Raw genomic sequence first — 22002 nt, 5'->3', positions numbered from 1 at the left:
TAATATTGCATGTAAAGATCGGAGATTGGTAAAAGCAAAGCACTGTAAGAAGGGTGAATTAGAGAACAAATTAGCCAATATAAAAGATTTACCACAAACACAAGTCATCAATTACTTTAGGAATTTCCTGTAGAGAGGACAAATATTCTAAGATGGGGAAACAAACAGAAGTAAAATCGGAGGGTAGAGAGTGTCAAAATGCATAAGATTATCCAAGAGCTTAGCCATGTGAGTAATCTTTTTGATGGTGCAGCCATCAAATTATTAACATGCATGTGTAGGGTTGCCAGCTCTGGTTTGGAAAATGTCGGAGATTCTAGGGGGGTGGAGCCTGGGGAGGGTGGGGTTTGGGGAGGGACATCACTGGGATATAAGCCATAGAGGCCACCCTCCAAAACAGCCATTTTCTCCAGGGGAATGGATCTCTGTCTTCTGAAAATCAATTGGTATGCTGGGAGATCTCCATGGTCCATCTGGAGGTTGGCAACCTTATCAGTGAACCAGCCCTTAAGAGCATGTATTCTTTTATTCTGTGGTAAGAGGGGATCCCCTCCGACTACCAAAAATGTCTGTACTGGGAATCATGGGACCTACATAAACAAAAGTCATGTGAAATGGGTAGTGATGAGGGGAATCAGATGAGACTGAGTGAAGAAGCTGACTAGATCCAACCTTGTATTTTCAAATAGTTTATTCATGTCCTTTTAAAAAGCTATGACTCTTTGCTGCTGCATTTATAGGAGACTGGGACAGCTGTCCCAGATCTTTGCCCATCAACTGTCTCCAGTTGCACTTTTCAGCAAGGTGTTATATTTGTGGGTTTGTGCTCAATAGGTAGTCCAAGCCTGCTTGGAACAGTCTGTTCTTTGTTGTATGATGTTTTGTCAGACCACAAGCATGAAAGGTCTGTCTTAGAAAAAGAAACGGCCTGTACTCAGGAGGCAGAGATGCCTCACGAGGAAGGGAACACTACTGATTAAGCATAAAGATGCTATTCAGGGCCAATATAAGCCGGGCCTTGAATGGCAGGAAAATTGCTGGATTTCCTCCATTTAGAACTGTGTGAAATCGTCTGTGAAGCACCTTGGTTTCGGGCTCGAAAGATGAACAAGCATCTGCATATATAGCATGGTGCATGCTGCAGAATGGAGAAAGAAAAAGCAGTTACTAGTTTATCCCATGGAAAATATGTCGCTTTAGGGCCAGAGGGAAGGTAATTTGTCAAGTTCACAAGGTTTGTCAGAATGGTTTCATGATTGATTCAGATCCCCAGCCTCAGGTGGCTACTGGTTTTCTACAGTACTTATTTTTCAGTTCAGCCCTGGGGGCAGGGAGGATCTTGACATGAAGTTCTAACAATATCTTATTAATCTGAGCTCCTCTTAAATTGAGAAGTGTCCTAAGCCTTTAGAACAGGGATTTTGAGCATGGGCGTTGTCCTGCTACCTCAGCATGTCAGGGCAAGATTCAGATGTTTCATTTCCTGTCAGACATTCAGGAGAAAATCTGATATTAAAAGCCCAGGAGCAGGGCTAGTTAATTTAAAGTGTCTGCTGCATAAATATTAGGAGGCTTCCATAGATTTCTGTTGCTACTGGGGTCCTGGTATCCGAATCAGAGTTTCATGGCTTCATTAGTGGCTGACTTCCATTAATTTGCTTCTCAGTTCCATGGTTCCATTTTCCAGGATTTTACAAGGGGGCAGAAATTGAGCACAGTGGTCAAACATTGACTTCGTTGACTCTCCAAATTCCTCAGAGTCACTAAAAGGGCAAGGCTCCCACAAGGGGGGGAGGGGGAGCCCAAATGAGCCTGCCAATGTGAGAAAGAGAAAAGAAAAGAAAACTCTAGACTTTGCACTTAGGATATTTTGGTTACTGTCTTCATTGTGTAAGAGAGAGCTGGGAATAGCAGAGTTTGGGGAAATGAATCTTCAGCCAATGTGAGAAAAAGAAAAGAAAACTAGACTTTGCACTTAGGATATTAGAGTTAATAAATATTTTGTCTCTTTCTCCTTCTGGGAAGAATGTGATAAATACCTGGGATTTTTTGTTTACTTAATGTATTTCTAGGATGACCCAGGCTCATCTGATTTTGGCAGCTAAGCAGGGTCAACCCTGATTAGTATTTGGATGGGAGACCACTAAGGAAGTCTAGCATCACTATAGAGAAGCAGACTAAGGCAAGCCAGCCCTGAAGGTGGCCAGTTCGGTGTAGTGGTTAAGAGCACAGACTCTAATCTGGGAGAACCAGGTTTGATTCCCTACTCCTTCACATGTACCTGCTGAGTGACCTTGGGTCAGTCACAGTTCTTGAAAGAGCTGCTTTCTCAAGAGCAGTTCTGGAAAGCGCTCTCTCAGCCCCACCTACCTCATAAGGTGTTTGTTGTGGGAAGGAGGAGGGAAGGGAGGTTGTAAGCCTCTCTGAAGGGCAGGGCATAAATCTAATCTCTTCTCCTTCTTGCCTTGAAAATCCTATGGGGTCACCATAAATTGGCTGTGACTAGATGGCATTTTCCACCACCACCAAACTGCAAGGCAGTTATTAAAGGCAACTAACAAAGCAATAACATCCAAAGACAGAAAACTGCAGCATTAAAATTAGACTAAAATAGCAGTTGTAGAAATCCTTCTTTAAAAGCAGTTAAACAATTAGTGGCAGCAATGAAAACCAATCCTCAAACCAGCATGAAAGCCTTTAAACAACTTTAAAGAAAGGGCGCATGTGCATACACACATGCACACACACACAGCAACATAACCCAGTAAAATTAAACAAGGCATCATGTAGGCACTAGCTAAAGGGTTACAGGTTGGGTATTTCATAGGCCAGGTGCTTAGTAGCAGATCCCCTTCCCTCTGTTAGCAGGGTGTTTGAATGGGAGCCTCAGTCCGATGAATATCAACAATCTTGGGTGGACTCAGAATGCATGACAGTGTGAAAAACACCAAGCATTTAGGTTTAGTAAATATAAAGTAAGTGCTAGTTTGAAAACAGCTGTATTCATTCACTTCTTTAACCTTTAGAACATCTCCCTAAACCTGAGTCATAGATCCTATCATTCTGGGCTTCTCGGCATATACCATAAAAGTGGCAAGAGGCAAACTATTCATAACTCCAGTTCTTCACTTCTGCATCCTCTGTGAAGCGTCCTGATGCAGGGACCAAATTTTTCTTAACACTAGGCCCGGAAGGTAGAGGGAAGAGTACTTGCTCAGGCCATTCACGCTTTCTGTCTTGCTGCTTCAGTGGAAAGGGCAAAGAGGAGTAAAGTGCCATCAAATCAGGGTTTTCAAGGCAAGAGATGCACAGAGGTGGTTTGCCATTGTCTGTGTCCATGTAGCAACCCTGGACTTCCTCTGTTGTCCAAGTACTAGCCAGGGCTGATCCTGCTTAGCTTCTGAGAACTGGTGAGATTTGGCTAGCCTGGCCATCCAACTGATCCCTGAAAGAGGTTTTCCACACCTAAGAATAAAAGTATTAGAGCCTTGTGAGCGTAGAGTTGGCTGTGGGACACATTCCAGTCCTTGTCTGTATTCTGGCTCTTATTAGCAGTATTCTTATGTGGCACAACTAAGCATGAGAAAGGATCAAAGATGTTTGTTAGCTTTATATGTGAAGGTGATTCAGTTGTGATCTGCCTTAGAATACTCTGGAGCGTGTGTGTATGTGTGTTTATTATGGCTGAACAGAGAATAGCGACTCAATTCCCTTGCAATACGTGTTTCTTCTGATCGAAAAAATCCAGTAGAAAAAGGCAGCTTGCTATTACAGTCTCTCTGAATGTCCCTTTTGTAGCTGTTTTTCAACATTTTAAATTATAATTTTAATGTGGGGAGAAAGGAAAGCAGCCTCCAAATGAAGTTGGCTTCTTCAAAGCAGTGCTTTCCCCTAAAAGCAATAGACAGACAATAAAACATTCTCCTAGATCCTTTTTCAGGATCTCTGCCTCTAGGTGAGCCACCAGCTGTAATTACTGCCTGAAGCTATAATTTCTAGCTTTATGTTAGCTCTATCATTTGCCCCACCTTTTTTATTCTGTGTAGACACAACAGGAAGGGAGTAAGACTTCAGTAGCATGGGAGACAAAGAAATTAACAGATGCACATAACTCTCCCACCTGCCTCTATTTCAGGCTTTCCAGTAACAATACATGAAGATCCAGATCAAGTCCAGCACTTCTGAATGCCACAGATTTAAATGGGAGAATTTGACATCTGCTTAAACATTTAAACCAGTTTATTTCAGTTGTGATTTTGACAGAGGCAAATGACAAAATCATTTTTGTAAAAGTCAGTAGATACAGTCTCTCATGCCACATCATGACTGTCAAATCCACCACTTATGCTGAACCTTGCCAAGGAGCTGCCATGTTTTATGCCCTAGGTTTCCCATTGATATTACGATTGTGCTGTGGCTGATGTCCAAGGATGTGAGTTTCTGGACTGAGATCTGTTCCTAATCACTTCTGAACAGGGAAACCTTGTCTGGCTGCAGTTTATATGATGTCACATTCGGCTGCCTGGGATTCTGGAATGTTGTTTGTTCTGTCTCCAAGCAGTTGGATCAGTCTCCTGGGGTATGTGATGGTCCCTCTGCAAATCAAATGGCCAGAGGAAGCAGAAGGGGGGGTGGGGATGGACAGCTTCCAAATTGAAGGGAATTGAGAGTTGGGATTAGCCAGGGATCTATGCTGAGGCTGGTCTACTAATTTTTTTTCATATATGACATGAAGTTGCAGTTGAGGTACTGAGGTTCACATCAAATTATTCCTGATAGTGGAAACACAAGGAGATGATGAGAGCTCTGAAAGGACTTCTCCAGATTGGATGAACAGGCAACAAAATAGCTGACAAAATTAAATACAAGTGAAAAGTGATGTATATCAGGACAAAGTGTTCGAATTTCATGAATATGCTGGTGGGGTCTGAGGTGGTGATGACAGACATTGGGGTTGTAGGTGAATAGCATACTGAAAACTTTGACTTCAGTGTGTAGCATCAATGTTGTTGTTGTTAGGCAAATTCCATGGTAGGAGATCATCAGAAAAAAACTGAGGATACAATTGGTATTATAGCATGTCCATATGTAAGCCCTTGACATGGTCACATTTGAAATACAGTATATATATTCTGACAGCTCAAAAATGGTATTGGAAGAGTCCAGAAAAGGGCTACTAAAATGATTATGTGGTTGCCCAGTTGAACTTGGAAAATTTCTAAAGATTTGGGAGGTAGTGCTTAGCAAGGCTGTAATGTAAGATTACAAAATCCAGTTTGGTAAATTCTTGGAAATTTGGGAGTTGAGGCCCTTGGGAGGATGGGGTTTGGGGAGGGGAGGGATCTCAGTGGGGTATCAATACCATACAGTCCATCTTCCAAATCTGCCATTTTCTTCAGGGGAACTAACCTCTAATTCTGGGAGATCCCTAGGCTTCACTTGGAGACTGGCAAGTCTAATTTGATATCAGACCCCATTTCATTGTCCGATGAAGTGTGCATGTACATGAAAGCTTACATTCTGGATAAAATTTTGTTGGTCTTTAAGGTGCTTCTGGATTCCAACTTTGTTCCATTCCCAGTTAGGATGGAGCTTTTCCAGAAAAAGGGATTTCCCCTTTTATATCTGTTTTCCCACAGGGTTTCTACAAAACATCAATGACTTGGAAGGACTTTCTTGGTTCCCTATAAGTATCATCTCCCTAACTAACATCTCTACACTAGTTCTATTGCTTTTGAGACTGGGCATTTTTGGATTGTTTCCAGCATTCCCCCAAAATTGTACTGTCGCAATAGCTAACTTTGTGTGATTTTTTGTTAATTTCGCTAAAGCTGTTGTGACTATTTAGCCAGACCAGTGGTTTCCAGTCTGGGAACCAGGAGTACCTAGTGGGGTTTGGAGTTACTGCAAGAGGTCCATAAATTCATAGGTGCTCTAACCGTGGTCTTGATCTTTTTGTCATTCTGCATTCTGTTAATCAATGAATGAGAGTAGTACAGCTGCTATCATGTGAGGGGTCCACTCAATTTTTGATGTTAAAAAGGGGTCCTCATACTTGAAAAGGTTGGGAGCTACTGAGCCAGACCATAGAATTCCCATATGTAATTTTCTGTCTGTCAATTTGTCTGTGCTTTTTGTCTGTTAGTGACACAGCCTTGTTCATCACTATGATTATTTGCAGTTCTTGTGGATTACTCCCTGATATTAATAGCCTGGTTTGTCTGTGTGACTATGTCACTTAGGGTTTCCAATCCCCAGTTGGGGGCAGGGGATCCCCCGATTTGGAGGCCCTCCCCCTGCTTCAGGGTTATCAGAAAGCAGAGGGTGGGGGAGGGAAATGTCTGCTGGCCACTCCATTATACCCTATGGAGATTGATTCCCATAGGGAATAATGGAGAATTGATCCATGGATATCTGGGGGGCTGTTTTTTGCAGTAGAGGCACAACATTTTCAACTTAGCATCCAGTGCCTCTTTTGAAAACACCCCTTAAGTTTCAAAAAGAATGGACCAGGGAGTCCAATTCTATGAGCCCTAAAATAAGGTGCTCCTATCCTTCATTATTTTCAAATGGAGGGAAGGCATTTTAAAGGTGTGCGATCCTTTTAAATGTGATTTCCAGAACTCAATTTGGAGTTCAATTGTGCTTGAACACCCTTTCTCCTTGGTTCTAGCCCCAAAGTCTCCCGGCTCTACCCCCAAAGTCCCCAGTTATTTCTTGAGTCAGACCTGGCAATCCTAATGTAATTCATTGCAATGTTGTACTCTCTTGATTTCCTGAAGCAGTTCCAACAACATACTCACAACACAGGGCAGTTTAGGTTTAACCTCACTTTAGCCCATCATGTCCAAGCTGTTTATAGTAAATTGAAGAATGTCCTGCTGGCCAGCCAAGAGCTAACAGAATCAGACAATGAACAAAATGGCCCATGACGTTTTGGTTTCTGAGGCAGAAAATCTAGATGATGCCCAATCTTCATGATGGCAAAAAAATGAATATTCTGCTTTTTGATAACATCCCAAATTTGCCATGTGAGAAGGGCAGTGCAAGTTTCCTAAATAGCTCAGTTGACAATGGATAGTCCTCTTCGGATTATAGCTAGCATTTTGGTCTTTATGTTCACAGCATGAATAGTTCTTGTGACTTGTTTAACACCCACAGTTTGATGTTGACATCTGCATTTCAATTTTCAACTTTCAGAGCTTGTGGGCATCTCCAAACAATAATGCTTTTTGTCTCAGATCACATATTCTATAAATCCTGCCCACACTTGTGTTCTCAAAAATTTGTGCATGAGAAATCCATATTGGACAATGCTCTTGGCCTTTTCCTTTGGTTTCCATATTCCTGGTTTAGAAGGAGAAATTAATTATATAATTTTTAGCTCCTAACTTCTTCCTACCACTCAAACTGGAGACTGCTGGGCAGAAAAGCAGAATAAAGTGGTGGTCAGTTTCCCACTCAGGGCCACACTAGATGAGATATACAAAGGTTTTCCAGCAGATCATGGCAATGGTCTTAAAGGAAGAGGCTTAATTTTCCTCACACACACAAACACCCCCTTTGCCATTTTCCCATTGCAAATCACACATACTCTCCTGAGCTATAATTTCTTTTGAAGAAGAAAATCTATGTTAAGATTTTTACTGTTTTATTTATATTGTGTAACTCTCCTTGTATTTATTATGTTCAGTGAAAGGCAGAATAGAAATTAGACCAATACATCTAAAGCTGGAGTGTCAAATATGTGGCCCGAGGGCTCCTATCAGCCCCCCCCCCCCCCCGAGGAACTGGCTGTCATCTGCTTCCTTCTCCCTCTCTCTTGCTTCCTTCTGCATAACAGCCTGCTTTGCAAGACTTCCTCAGTTGCACAGGAGCTACAGAGCAGAGCCTCTATTTTTTCCCTTGGATGAGGCTCCTCCCTTGGGGAATAGAGGGAGAGGGAAAGCTTGCTTTGCCTGCTCTTTCAATTGCACAGCAGAGCTATTGAGCCAAGCCTCTCTTCCTTCTATTGGCTGAGGCTCCTCCTCCTCCTGGTCCCCTGGGGAAGGAAGGAAAGAGCCAGAGTTTCCTTTGCCCAGTTCTCTGGATTTCATGGGAGAAATACAAGGAAAGCATATTTAAGACTAATGAGTGCTAATATTTTAAGCATGTTTTATTTTTATTTTTTTTAAATTGTTTTTGTGTGTATCCTTCATAAAGTTTATATCTCTGCTACCTAATCTTAAATAGGTACAAACATAGCCCAGCCTGACATGGCCTAGCCCAACAAGATAAATGTCAGATCTGGCCCTCATAACAAATAAGTTTGACACCCCTGATCTAAAGTGTAAACATGAAATTTTGGCAATAAAATTATGGGTCCCTGATCTGAGAACACCAAAATTTCAGAGCCTTCTTTTAAAATGGTAAGGGGATTCTTGCCCCCAATATGCAATTAACATCCAAACAAACTTGAATCCTTTCCAGGTGCATTTGTCATTACTGTTCTCTTATTTCTAACAGTAGAACTATCACCAGTGATTGTTTTTGTGAAAGGTCTATGTACTTTCCTTTGCCCTTTACATAATTTCATCACACCCTGTCCTTCCTGCATTTCATGGCTCTTTAGACAGCTTTTTTACTTTGTAACTTCTTATATAAATGTCTGCTGAGCCAGGGCCCACTACATGCACCGGGCAAAGTGGGCTTTGGTTCTTGGAAAATTATACTAGAATAAAAAGAGTATAAGTCTTTCATGGAATTCCTGCTTTTTAATTGTCCAGTGCTGCAACTAAGGTGCTCCAGAATGCTCTGGGGTTTTTTTGCTCTCTGCCTGCTCAGTAAGCCTAATAAACCTACTGCCTTAGCCTCCAATTGATTTCCTCCCAGTTTTTGAAAGAGAGTGATGGGAACCAGCTGGCAAATCTTTTTAGGTCCCTAGTTTAAAGCTATTACTGCTATCAAACTCCTGGAGAATAATAGCATTACTGTTTAATAGAATATTACTTGAATTTGGAGTGGCAGTTTCTTTTTCCTGAACCCTACAGGCAAGATTTATAGCAGTGGTGGTGAACTTAGCAGAGCTGTTCTTCATATACAGAAAGAGTGGAATGCCACCAAATCAACCTGCGTGAACAAGAAGGATCTGTTAATTACTCTGATAAAAACTCCAAAAACTTCCTAACTGATTGTTGTTAGTTTCTGTTGGGGCTGGTTTTGCACATTACATTAATAGGGCAGGCAACACATTTCAGGTGTATGTTTAAGGTAGTGGAAAAAATTGGTTCAAACAGAACAGGAATGTGAGGCCAGGAGGAGGAGGAGGCTTTATCTGGTTAAATAGGACTTTTGCTCTTGGAAGCAATTCTGGTTCTGCTGAAACTTTTAGGGATTTTCATACATCAGATAACACATGTGACATCCCCTGTATATACTTTGTCTGATTTTCAACCAAGGCACTGTGATTTTAGGAAAGTTGTGATGCTGAATCCCTGCTATCCTGATAGCTGTGATCCCAGCACCTACAAGTAGCAAATATTATGCTCTTCCTTACCCCTTTCCTTGACTGCTGCTCCATCCATTTTTGACTATCTTCTCTATGTCATTTCCCCTCCCATTACTAAAGGCCATTTCACATATTGGACAACAGGAAACCAGAGGTTGCTACCATGTGTGCATTTGATGGAGTGCAGCCATTCGCAAGTCCCTGATTTAAAAACAAACAAACAAACCTTTGATACATATACAAGTGTCTCTTGCAGTGTACATTCATATATTTTAAATATACCCCTAGAAAGATAACTTGTGATGGATCTTAGCTACAGTGTGTAGTATGTTGAAGTTTCATCCAAGAGAGCAGGCTTGAAGGTCTACTTTGACCCATACCCTTACTGCAAGAAGATGTCCTGAGAAGAGCCCTGATGGATCAAACCAATAGTCCATCTAATCCAGCATCCTGTGTCAAACACAGTGGCCAACCAGTTTCTCTGGAAAGCCAGGAAAAAGGCATAGGGGCTGAGACCTTCCCCTGACATTGCTTCCTGATTCTGGGATTCAGAGGATTAGTGTTCCTGAATGTGGAGGTTCCTCTCTGTCGTCATGGCTAGTAGCCATTGACAGACATCCTCCATGCATCTATCTAATCCCCTTTTCTAGCCATTTATTCCCGTAGTCATCGCTACATCCCAGACTCTACAGCCTTTCCTTATAGGGAAGGTGCTCCAGCCTCCTAATCCTCTGTACTTTTTCCAGCTTTGCAATGTCCTTTTTGATCAGAACTGTACACAGTATTCCAAATGAAGCCACACCATAAGTCAATCCAGGGACATTACAATATCAGCCATTGTATTCTCAGCCTTTTCCTTAATAATACCTAATGTAGAGTTTGCCTTTTTTAGTGCTGCAGCATACTGGGTTGAGAGTCAATTTGGTGTAGTGGTTAAGTGTGCAGACTCTAATCTGGGAGAACTGGGTTTGATTCCCCACTCCTCCACACGCAGCTTCTGGTGTGACCTTGGGTCAGTCATAACTGTCAGAGCTGTTCTCTCAAGGGCAGTTGCTGTCAGAGCTCTCAGCTCCACCTATGTCACAAGATGTGTGTTGTGAGGAGGGGAAGGGAAAGGAGATTGTAAACTGCTCTGAGACTCCTTCGGGTAGTGAAGAGTGGGGTATAAAGGTGGGGTATAAATCCAACTCTTCTTCACTGTCATTGACCTGTCTACTAGGACCTCAAGATCTTTTTCCCTATCAGTCTCAGCAAGTTCAGATCCCATTAGCATGTACTGGAAGTTGGGAGTTTTTGTCCCAGTGTGCATAATCTTACACTTACCGATACTGAACTTCATTGGCCACATTGACACCCAGTTTTTGGAGATCTTCTTCACTATGATAGATGTAGACGTAATGACCTACAGGCTTGTGAGCCGCCCTGAGCCACTTCAGTGGGAAGGGCAGGATATAAATAAACTTGAACTTGTTTGCAAGGGTGAAAACAATGAAGGGTTTTTAAAAACGTGGATCAAATGAACATTTTTAATACTTCTGGGTGTGGATATGGTAAGCATTTCCTGCTAAACTTTCAAGGTTAAAGGGTTAACTTGGACAACTCTCTATTTCTCAGTTTAGCTTCAGATAATTCTATAGCCTCAAGAAAGGGATTGAAACATGGAGGATACATGTAACCATATCTAACCATGTTACGCAAGAAGATGGGGTTGAATCTTTGGAGCCTTCTGTTTTCAAGGAATGTGCTGTGAGGTTAATAAAAACACCTTTGATGGATTGGCTTTGTGGGATCCAGCCCAGTGTATACTCTAAAAGGTACTTTATGTGCAGGGCTTTCAGCTTTCTGTACCTGCATTAGCCACCTGTACCGCAGACTGACAGGACAATTGGCCTAGCTTTATTCTACAGAGGGTAGATGGCATTATTTCTTGAGGAAAAAATGTAAGAGGTGTAGTTTGAACGCTCAGAAAGGGTGAAAGGAAGAACCTGTTGACTATTCTTAAACTGTTTCTCCCCATGTGGTGATCCAATAGCAATGACACTAGCTCAGTCATCTTTCACATGGCAAAGTGGAACTTCCATGCTTGTTGAAGGCAAGAATTAACAACTTCACTTAGATTTAGTTGCAAATATGAGTGTTGTTGGGGGCCATATTGCTTGGCTGGTCCCATCACTGCTCCCTGAAGAATAGCTTCAACTAGAAACCCCCAAGAAAGGCTGAATTTCCTGTTCCCACTGAACCTGTGATTAATGCCATGGCATCTCCTAGGCTTAAGTGAACAATTTAGACTTCCAGCACACCATTTATCCCATGCTTCCAGCTACATCATTAGTACTTTTCTTCAGGCTGAAGTTCAGATATGCACAGATTTCAACAGAGAACTGTTGTAGTAATTTGATTCTAGGAAATGTGAGTGTAAAGCAAACAAAGTTTCTGGATTATGACTTCTTTTGGGTGCCGCAAGCCTTTGTAAAAGTTGTCATTTCTGACCTAAACCAAGAAGTCTGGAAAATGTCCAGTCTACAACATTCTTTTAAAAAATGAAAACCACCAAAGCTTGGCTCCAGCTCATATGCAGGTCAGAGTTTCAAGACTTCTACTAATAAATTAACAGTGAATTTTCTTTAAAGAATAACACATTTTTTTCCTTGTGACCAAGCAGACTAAAGGTTTTACTGAGTATTGCAGAAGTACATGGGAAGGTTCGAATGTAGAACTAGGCCTTGTTGTAGAAAAATTGCCATTTATCATGACAACCATGGGTCAAATGGGGTGTTTTTCTTGGGACCAACTTCCTCAGAAGCCAGCATTTGGAAGCCCCTGCCAGGAAACACTATCTCTTCAGTTGGGTTCAAAGCTGGCAACCCTGGAATTAAGGTGAACTGCTGTAGTAGGTGGGGAGCAGAGAGAAAATTCTGTCTTGGACAAGGCCATAAAGCCAGGAAATTCCCTATCCAAGGCACTGCAACATCCATACACAAGATGGGAGACTTATTATATGGGTTCATTTGTGGCTTCTTGCACACGGAATTTAAGATGCTTTCAGATGCTCTCATTTGTTGACCTAGGCTGATTCCGCACTCACCTTGGTCGGGGCAGACTTCCGTTTCCGCGTGGAGCAAGCTGGCGATTTCACACCAGTTGTTCCTTGCTGCCATTTTGCTTGGGGCAAACCCGTGATTTGCCCCGCTGCAGTGTAAACCTGTTTTTTCAGGTTTATGTGCACATCACAACCTGATTTTTAAAAGTGTGGCACAATGGAAAGTTCACACTTCCCAACCACCTTGAGTTCACAACAAGGGAGTTCAGACGTCCAGAAATGTGCGGTGAAAGCACTGACATCTGTAAAGACTGGACTTTCTCCAGTGTCATATAATTCCAACTGCAATAGGGTCAGAATGGGGTGCCAATGACTGGGGAACAGATGTTACTTTCTGACTGTGCACTTTAAATACAGAAAGGAACAGCAACAACTTCAGATCAAAATGCTCATCTGGCCACAATCCAAGCATGTCCAGCTTGTAATTACAAAGTTCTAAATTATGATAGGTTTAGCATGGAAGTGCCAACTGCATGCTTTAATGAGCAACTTTTTACTGTGGCCATTCTCTTTAAATTAACGACATTCATACTAAAGTCTTGGACTAATTTCTTCAAACAGTTCTGTAGTTCTGCTGTGGTATTCCTGCTGATTCATGACCCTGTGCAGCAAAGATTAGGGTAGCTTGAGCAGGTCAGCCTTAGTAGCCTCCTGTTGCCGTCTGCTGAGAAATCCCTTGATCAAGCCCACATGGCAGGAAGTGGCATTTCCCCTTGACTGCACGGATCAAATTAGTTGCCAGTAGCTGGTGGATGAAAGCCAAAAATGTTATTTGTTGTTGGCCCGATTTTGAGTAGTGATACGGGGACAGGGGTTTCATACAGCAAATTTCCTTCTGCTAATGAGCTGTCTCTGAAACGCTGTGGTAATTTCAAACAGTGCCACTTCCCCCCCCCCCCGGGCAATCTTTTTCAGACTTTTAAAAATTTGTAAATGTGAGTGCTATAGTGCTACACCACTATAGCACTGCAGTGCTATAATGGCACCACTGAAATGCATTGACCCAATGGATGCATTGACTCAATGACACAACAATTTGTAATCTTTTGGGAACCATTGGTGCAACAGATGCTCTGGACAAAATAGAATGTCATAGTCTGTGCTGTGCTTTAATAAGTCTGTTATCATTTTACCAAATTTACCAGTTTGTTTGCATGTGCAGCCCAAGTGTAGAAACCCTGTGTGGGGAGATTTTACAATACCAGCACATATCCACACAAACATTATATATTTTAGCTAGCTCTGCAAAATAAGGTACCATTGGTAAACCATTTTTTTTCTTTAAATAAAAGGCAAGCTGAAAAAGAAAGTGTGTGTGTGTGTGTGTAGGCAGACAGACAGAGCCAGACCTTGCTTAGTATCGTATAAGCAAGGTCTTTACCTTCATTTGGTAAGATTTTTTTCTTAGTTTTGCCTTCCATAGCCACTAAAACATTATATATATATTAGAAAAAATATTATTGTTTCCCTGAATCATTCTGTCTTTGAAACTAATATGTTCCCTCAGAAAATCTGAATTATGAAATTTAGAGGTCAGAAATCTCTTCATCTTCAAATACTCATAAACTGAAACAGCCCAGCTACTGACTATGGAGGCAAAATTAAACAAGACCACACTGTTGTTAGCTAGTCTTTAAAAGTGTTACTATCAGGGCCAGCACACTTACTTAAAGAGAAATAATTGAAGGGAAATTATGGGAAAAGGTCTGAAGCAGCCTTATAGCCATAAAATTTTGGATGGAGGAAAAAAAATGGGGGGGGGGGCGCTATGCCAATATTTGGCTATCTTTTCCCATCCCTGAAGAGCTTTCCAGGCACTTTTCCTACCTCTCCAATAGGCAAGATTTTGCATCATCCCCCAAATGAAGGCAGGTAGGAATAAATGCTCACTTGCCTGCACAGATTAACCTCAAACTCCAAACCTAGCCTAGTCCACAGAACCTGCAGGGCTCTGGTGAAGTCTGGCATGGTGGGGGCAGACAGGAGGGGGTGGCCATGGTGCCACCTGGAGGGAGCGGGCCAACAGCGGCAGTATCCTCCTGATCCAAAAATTACTACGCCTGCACAGTTTTTTTGCCCAGCTTGCAGCAAGGGTAATGGGAGTGTCTATCTTTGCCTTTCCCAAGGGGCCTGAGCCCATAGCACAGGCTGGTTAAAGGCAGCCTAAAGCAGGCAGTCTGGTACCTCATAGCTTAGGCTGGCTGCTTGGGGATGTTTCAAATGCTCCTCTCTTCTGAATCAGAGGGAGGGAGGGAGATTCCCCTCCCCTGTGCCCTCTGAGATTGGAGAGGCCGTTGGAAAGTTATGGGGAGATATGGGGGGGGGGAGGAGAGAAAAGTGTGCCAGAGCAGTAGCTCTGATGGTGACAGCCATCCTGAGCAAAACCAGAAAGTCTCACTGCTGCTTCCACACACACACCCCGCCCCCAGCTTGGCCTGTCGGGAAAACTGCAGCAGCGGCCCCCTCATCATACTGGTCATGCCTGATTGAAATTCAAATCCGTTCTCAGCCTCTCTTTCTCCTCTTCATCTCATGCTCTCGCTTGCGCGCTCTCTCTCTCCCCCTCCCTTTTCCTCAGATCCTTGAGGCCCTCCAATGGAGGGGCCCTACAGAGGGAAGGGGCTTTTTAATAGAGCAGCCGCCCCCCCCCCCCTTCCCCATAGCTATGGGCCTGGTCTGAAGTAGTACAGTAGGGGTGTGCATTCAGATATACCCAGACAGGAAATACACTGCTTATAGATTCTTATAAATATTTTTCAGGTATATTTCAGCATCCCAAAGATATCAAAGGTTTTTTGGAAAACAAAACAAAATCCTGGAAAAAATCCCAGATATATTCTGGATTTTCTAGGATGATTTGAGGCCAGCATTGCAAGCTCTGGGGTCTGTTTGTTTCTTTGTCTTGGGGTTTCTATTGGCTTCCAGACTGTTCTTGTCAGTTTCAATAGGGGTTCCCTCCCTTTCCAGGCTTTCTTTTGTGTTCCCTTCCCATTTTCTTGCACAGAGCTTGCAATTTGCAACATCCCATCCTCCTTGCTTGGGTTTGTGACTTTGTGCTTTGAGGTCAGTCCTTTCAAGCTTGCAATGCCAGTGACATTGGATTCTGCCGGCCATTCTTTCACCTCAGCATCACCTCATTCTGCTGGAAGCATAGGAAATGTCTTGGTGTGAGCACTTCCAATCTAGGACTAAACTATGAGTCCACATTTGCACCACTGTAGTGCGAAATGTCTCCATCTGACTTTGTAACGGTAACTTTGTGGGCCCGGAGTGTGGTTGCTTGCAACACCTCTTCTCTATCCCATTTGGGACAGAAACTGAGGAGAAACTGCATTTTTCACACACACTTAAATCTTGCCTGTGAGGTACTTTTTGTAGACATGTTGCATCACCTTGCTGATGGTCAGCCTTGCAGAAGGCAACTGTATTTGGCCACAGAGAGAACCAGTTCTTTCTTCCTGAGAAGATTGCTGCATAAGTTGCCCCATGATATGCAGGCAGGAGAGCTGCAAGCTGTGTGGGTATATGAGGTAATTTTTTCAACTGATCACCAGAGTTGCCATTACCACTCAAAAATTAGGCTGTATTCATGTTGTGCCTTGCCCTAGGGCAAGGTGGGAAGCAGCCACACTTGCCTCTTTTCTTAGCATGCTTGGGAGATGCGGGAAGAGTCTTACTTCCCTGAATGCAGAGTAATATAAGATGTGTTTGTTTCTTCTTGTATCAAAACCAAGACAGAAGTGACTCTCATATTTTCAATTGAATGATGAAGCTGTAGGAACAAAAGTTCATAACTTGAAAATCCCCATCATATTCAGCAATACAGTGCTATCAGACTTCCCAAATACTCTCCTCTGGCTCTTTAAGTATCTGGACTGCCATTTGGAGCAAGCCTCCTGGTTAACCTCACTGACTTTAGATCTTCTGACAATGGCACAGCACACTAGATAAAGCTATGAAGAGGTATCTGATTGGCCTGTTCAGCTCGCTGATGTTCTGTTGTTATGCCGACAAGAGTGAGGATCTGGGACCTGGGCCTGGACTTTGACACCATTTTGAATCCCACAGTCACCGATTTCTGAGTTTTTGCCATAATAGCAGGAAAACAAAATTAATGAGTGTGCCCTTTCACTTTTTCCAGACTTCCAAAGGATTCTTCAGCATTTGCAGGGAGTGAATGTTTAAAACTTGTAGAATTGCCGTGACAGGTCTCTATTTTAATTAAAGGCACCACTAGTAGTCGAGGCCTGGTGCCTCACACATGAGTGGCTCATTGAAGCACAGCGGCTGACCTCTGTTTGATCAGCCCCTTCTCTCTGTCTCATAAGATGGCGTCACTGACTGTTAGTGGCTCCTGCCTCTTGCTGAGTAATTGCCTCTGGGACAGTAAGAAATGGTTTTATTTAGCCAGACACTGCCTAAGGCTTGAAAAAAGGGTTGGATATTGTAAGACTGAAGAATTGAGTTGCCTGTATTTAAATAACAATTGAAAAGGACTGCAGGCTTCTATGGTGCAGGTTGGGTCCAGACTAAATTTTTTACTAGTGAAAATAGAGAAGAATTGCAGATTTATACCCCGCCCTTCTCCCTGAATCAGAAACTCAGAGCGGCTTACAATCTCCTTTATCTTCTCCCCCCACAACAGGTGGGTGGGGCTGAGAGGGCTCTCACAGCAGCTGCCCTTTCAATTTCTATTTTTCAATTGGATTGTTCAAAACTTTTCGCATATTTTCTGCTAAGGGTGCTATATTTATCTTTTCTAAGTACTCATCCATCTTTTCTGTCCTTATTTTAACACCTTTAAATAACTTGGCATAATACTTAAAGAATTCTCTTTTTATTCCTTCTTGATCTACCACCTCTCTTCCATCCACCACAATTTTATTAATAATTTTACTTTCTCTCTTTTTCTTCAGTTGCCAGGCCAAATATTTTCCGGGTTTGTTTGCTCCCTCAAAAAATTTCTGCTGCAGTCTTTTCAGATTCCATTCCAGTTCTTTATTTAACAAATGTCTCATTTGCGTTTGTAATATTGTAATCTCCTTTATAATTTTCTTTTTCCCTGGCCTTTTTCTCAGTTCCCCTTCTTTTTTCTTTATTTCATTTTGAATGTCCAACATCTGTTTTTCTTTTTCCCTCTTATCTTTATTATTCAATGTAATCAATATTCCTCTCATTACTGCTTTATAAGCATCCCAGACCGTCTGAAATTCTATATCCTCTTTATCGTTTATTTTGAAAAAAGCTTTAGTTTCATTTTCTAGAGATGTCACTATTTCTTTATTCTATAGTAAATCTTCATTCAATCTCCATCTTCTCAACTTCTTAGACAATTTTGTAATCCACATTATTGGGTTATGGTCAGCCCCAATTTTAGGTAAAATCTCTATTTTCTTTGTTATAAGGCCTAAGTCTTTAGTGCCTCACAACATGTCAATTCTGGAAAAAGTTTTATGTCTTGCTGAAATAAAGGTATAGTCCCGCACTTCAGGATTAAATTTCCTCCATATATCCTCCAAATTTTCTTGCTTGACCAATTCAAAAAAGACTTTGGCAATTTTCCTTCCTTATTATTTTTTTTTACCCCCAGACCTATCCAGTGTGTTCTTAATTGTTCCATTAAAGTCCCCCGTTATCAAAACTTGGCCATAAGTCAGTTCATCAGATTGTTGTATAATGTCTTTTTAAAAGCATCCTTTGCACAATTTGGTGCATACAGTCCCAATAACAAGGTTTTTTTGCATTTCATATTATTTCTACCGCTACAAATCTTCCATCTTTATCTTTAAACACTAATTTCGGCTCCAATTCTTGTTTAATATAGAAAATCATTCCCCTTTTCTTCTGTTCAGCCAATGAATAAAATTCTAGTCCCAGTTGTTTATTCCATAAAAAATTGTAATCCTTTTGTTTGATATGCACTTCTTGTAAACAAACTATATTACAATTTTGCTTTTTAATCCAATGAAACATTGCCTTTCTTTTTTGTGATGAATTTAGTCCATTTACATTCCAAGATAATAATTTGTAATCCATCATGGTGCAAATTCTTTATGTTCTTCATAAAACCTACACAGTTCCTGTCTGCTTGTAATTGTAATCCTTTTTCCTTGCAGCTCAAAGCTCAGACCTTCAGGTATTATCCACCTATACCTCATTTCATTGTCACGTAGTTTTTCTGTCAATTTTTTATATGCTTTTCTGTCATTTATCACTTGTCTTGGCAATTCTGTCATGATTCTTACTCTGCTGCCTCCCACTATCAATGTCTTCAAAATTTTTATTCAGGATTTTCCCCACCATTTCTTTTGTCATATATCTTATAACCACATCTCTTGGTAGATTATTTTTCTTGGCATATAGTGAGTTCACTCTATACATATAGTCATACATGCTTCTAGTTCCTTCAGGATCTTCCTCCAAAACTTCTGCAATTATTCTTATTATATATCCTTTCAAATCAGTCTCTTCATCCTCAGGTACTCCTCTCAGATGTATCTGGGTTTCCATCAATTTGCAGTCATGAATTGCCACCTTTTCTTGCATTTTTAACAAGATGGAATCATGTACTTTCACTTTCTCTTCCACCTCTTGCACTTTCTTTGATGTTACCACAGTCTCATTTCTGAGATCTTCCATATCTTTCCTTAGCTCTTCAATGTCTTTTCTAGTTTCTTTTTTAGAAGCAGTTATCATGTCTCTCACCCCTTTCATCATCCTGGCTTCCATTGCTTCTAATTGCTCTTGCATTTTCTCCATTGAGGCAGTCCTTGCATGGGTTAACTTATGCTCTGACATTTAAAAAAACATCAAAAATTTTGACCTCTCCAAAATAAATTTAAACTATCAGGTTTGATAGAGTAAGGCTTGCCCTTTTCAATAAGCCTAATTCCACCGTCCTCAGAGCCTCCTAGGCTCAGATATTAATTTTAAAGTTTTTATTTCTTCCAAAATGGCAGTCGCGACTTTCTGCTTCCCTTTGAAAAAATTTTTCTTCAAAAGGCTTCTAAAATAATTATCAGCGATAATGTCCAATAGTATTTACCTTATAATTGTCACCTCTGTCAGCTTCACCAATTTTTTATGTCCCGAACACTTTAAAAACTTTGTTTAAATTTTGACCTCCTAGCAATGGCCACCGATGTTTTTCTATGATATTATAGTCCTAGAGTAGGCTAGCTGCTTCAATGATTTCCCTTTTCCATCCGACACTTCCTGCTTTTCTTGCCACCAAATCCCGTTTTCACTGGTAAAAAGATCTCGCGATGTTTGACGTATTTTCTGTGTTGACTGTGAGAGCTGCAAATCTGTGACGATGGAGCTTTTTCACCAAAACCGCAAGTAGACAAAACAATAAATTCCTTTCCACTTTTTAGCACTGTCCTTTAAATTTACAAAGTTCAAATTTCGCCCTTCTCCCCTTCTTCTTCCAAGCTTTCTGAATCTCTTATTTCCCACCTTCTGATTTTATTTTGTTTAACTTTAAATAGTCCCAGAATGAAGATAGTCATCAGTACCTTTTTCTGCAGTTATCCAGATCCGACACCAGTCTTGTTTAGCTTTAGATGTTTAGCAGTCTCAAAGAAGGTTAGGATCCTGTCGAGCTTATGTCAAATAAATGACTCTGGAAACTTCTGCAGATGATGAATAAGCAACTAGTCTCCGGAGACCCCTCAAAGGAGCCTTCCCGGGACTCCCTTTTAGCCAAGGTAAATCTCCTCAGAGTTTCCTGTGCATATCTTGGACTGATCTCTGACTGAGAAACGTAGGCAGTAGGCATTAAATTGCCCTCTACTACCCCGAACAGAAGCCCCAGCCTGCTCCCCTTCTGAGAAGCAATTCAGCTCAGCATTTTCCAACCTCGGAAGTCAGCAGCTGCCCTTTCAAGGACAACTTCTGTCAGAGCTATAGCTAACCCAAGGCCATTCCAGCAGGTGCAAGTGGAGGAGTGGGGAATCAAACTCGGTTCTCCCAGATAAGTGTCCACCCATTTAACCACTACACCAAACTGGCTCAAAGAGGCACAATTTCTTGGCGATTTCTCCTTCCTGTTTTACACCCTTGATTTTCGCCTCATGTCACTCTGAAGGATTCACTCTGCCCCTGGAGCTTCATGGGGGTCAGGATCAGGAAGGTTCTGACTTTCATCTGTAAATAAGTTAGTCTGGATCCAATGCAGTAGCTTCACAGTGACTCTGGGGTAAGAGCCTTTGAAATAAATGGGGACTGCCATATGAAAAAGGTGTGTGTATGAAAGATTTCAGTGAGCATATGCAAAGCCCAGCACCAGCAGACAGTGTTGAAGCACCGGCTGTTCTTCTCAAAATGCATTTAATAACTCAAAGAACCCATTACCATAAGCTGTGATGATTAATTAAAAAATGGATAAGGAAACGAGGATAAATTCATAAACAGATATTAGCTGTGACAATACAACTTCCCAGTTCAGATGCAGCATGCTTGTGTATAAGTGCTGTCAAGTTGCTTTTGACTGATGGTAACCCTAGGAATTAATGACCTAGAAAACTGCCCTATCATTAACAGCCTTGCTCAGATCTTGCAAACTGACGGATGCCGCATGCCCCTGAATATAGGGGAAACCAACAGGGCCTTTATGCCCAGTTTGAGTCATCTTGCCCAGCCGCAGTTGGAAACAGAATTCTGGAATAAATAGATTCCTACAGCCCAGGCCTGCATATATATTGCTGTGTTCCAATAAGCCTGCAAAAGACTGCAGCCTTAGGCTGGCTGAGCAAACAGTTCTTAGTTTGTCAAGACTACGAAGCCATGGCCATGATCAGCCTGTCTGTTGGCAACTGCACTGTTACCAGTTTGCTTCCAAGTACATTTCAGAATGCCAGTTTTTACCTATAATGGTGTTCATTCTGAGTGCCATTAGCATAACTACATGCTGGATTAAATATGTTAGCCCCCCCCCCCCTCCTTTGCTGGTACCTAGTAATCTGGACAATAATTGCAGCCCAGAGCAGAGGCTAGCACTCAAAAACTAAATGCTGGTGCCTAAAATCTTGTATTATTTTTGTATGTGTGTGTGTGTGTTATCCAGTAATCTATAAATAATAAAAATATTGTTCATGTGTGTTGATGTATGGATCCCACAGACTGGGAAAAAATGTGAAAGGTTATGAATGTAGAGGATTGAGAATGAGAGGAGAGCAAGATGTGTTTATTCGACAGTTTATAATTACAAAATACTGAACTTGAGCATCTGGATTTCATGGTGTTTGTTCATCTTGTGTGGGTTAGGCGCTGTCAAGTTGTTTCCAGCTTGTGGCAACCCTGTGCATTAATGTCTTCCAAAACATCCTATACTTAACAGCCTTGTTCAGTTCTTGCAAACAAAGGACTATAGCTTCCTTGATTGAGTTGATCCATCTCACGTTGAGTCTTCCTC

At 41.6% G+C, this 22002-nt stretch overlaps 1 protein-coding gene across 1 annotated transcript in view; it reads left to right on the top strand.

Moving 5' to 3' along the window:
- Window positions 1–22002, top strand: part of CHST13 (carbohydrate sulfotransferase 13) — an 84161-nt gene that overhangs the window by 42496 nt on the left and 19663 nt on the right. The gene's annotated exons all lie outside the window — the stretch shown is intronic.

Source organism: Heteronotia binoei, chromosome 5 (assembly GCF_032191835.1).
Source record: "Heteronotia binoei isolate CCM8104 ecotype False Entrance Well chromosome 5, APGP_CSIRO_Hbin_v1, whole genome shotgun sequence".
Taxonomy (NCBI): Eukaryota; Metazoa; Chordata; class Lepidosauria; order Squamata; family Gekkonidae; genus Heteronotia; species Heteronotia binoei.
This window is presented reverse-complemented; position numbering and strand designations above follow the sequence as displayed.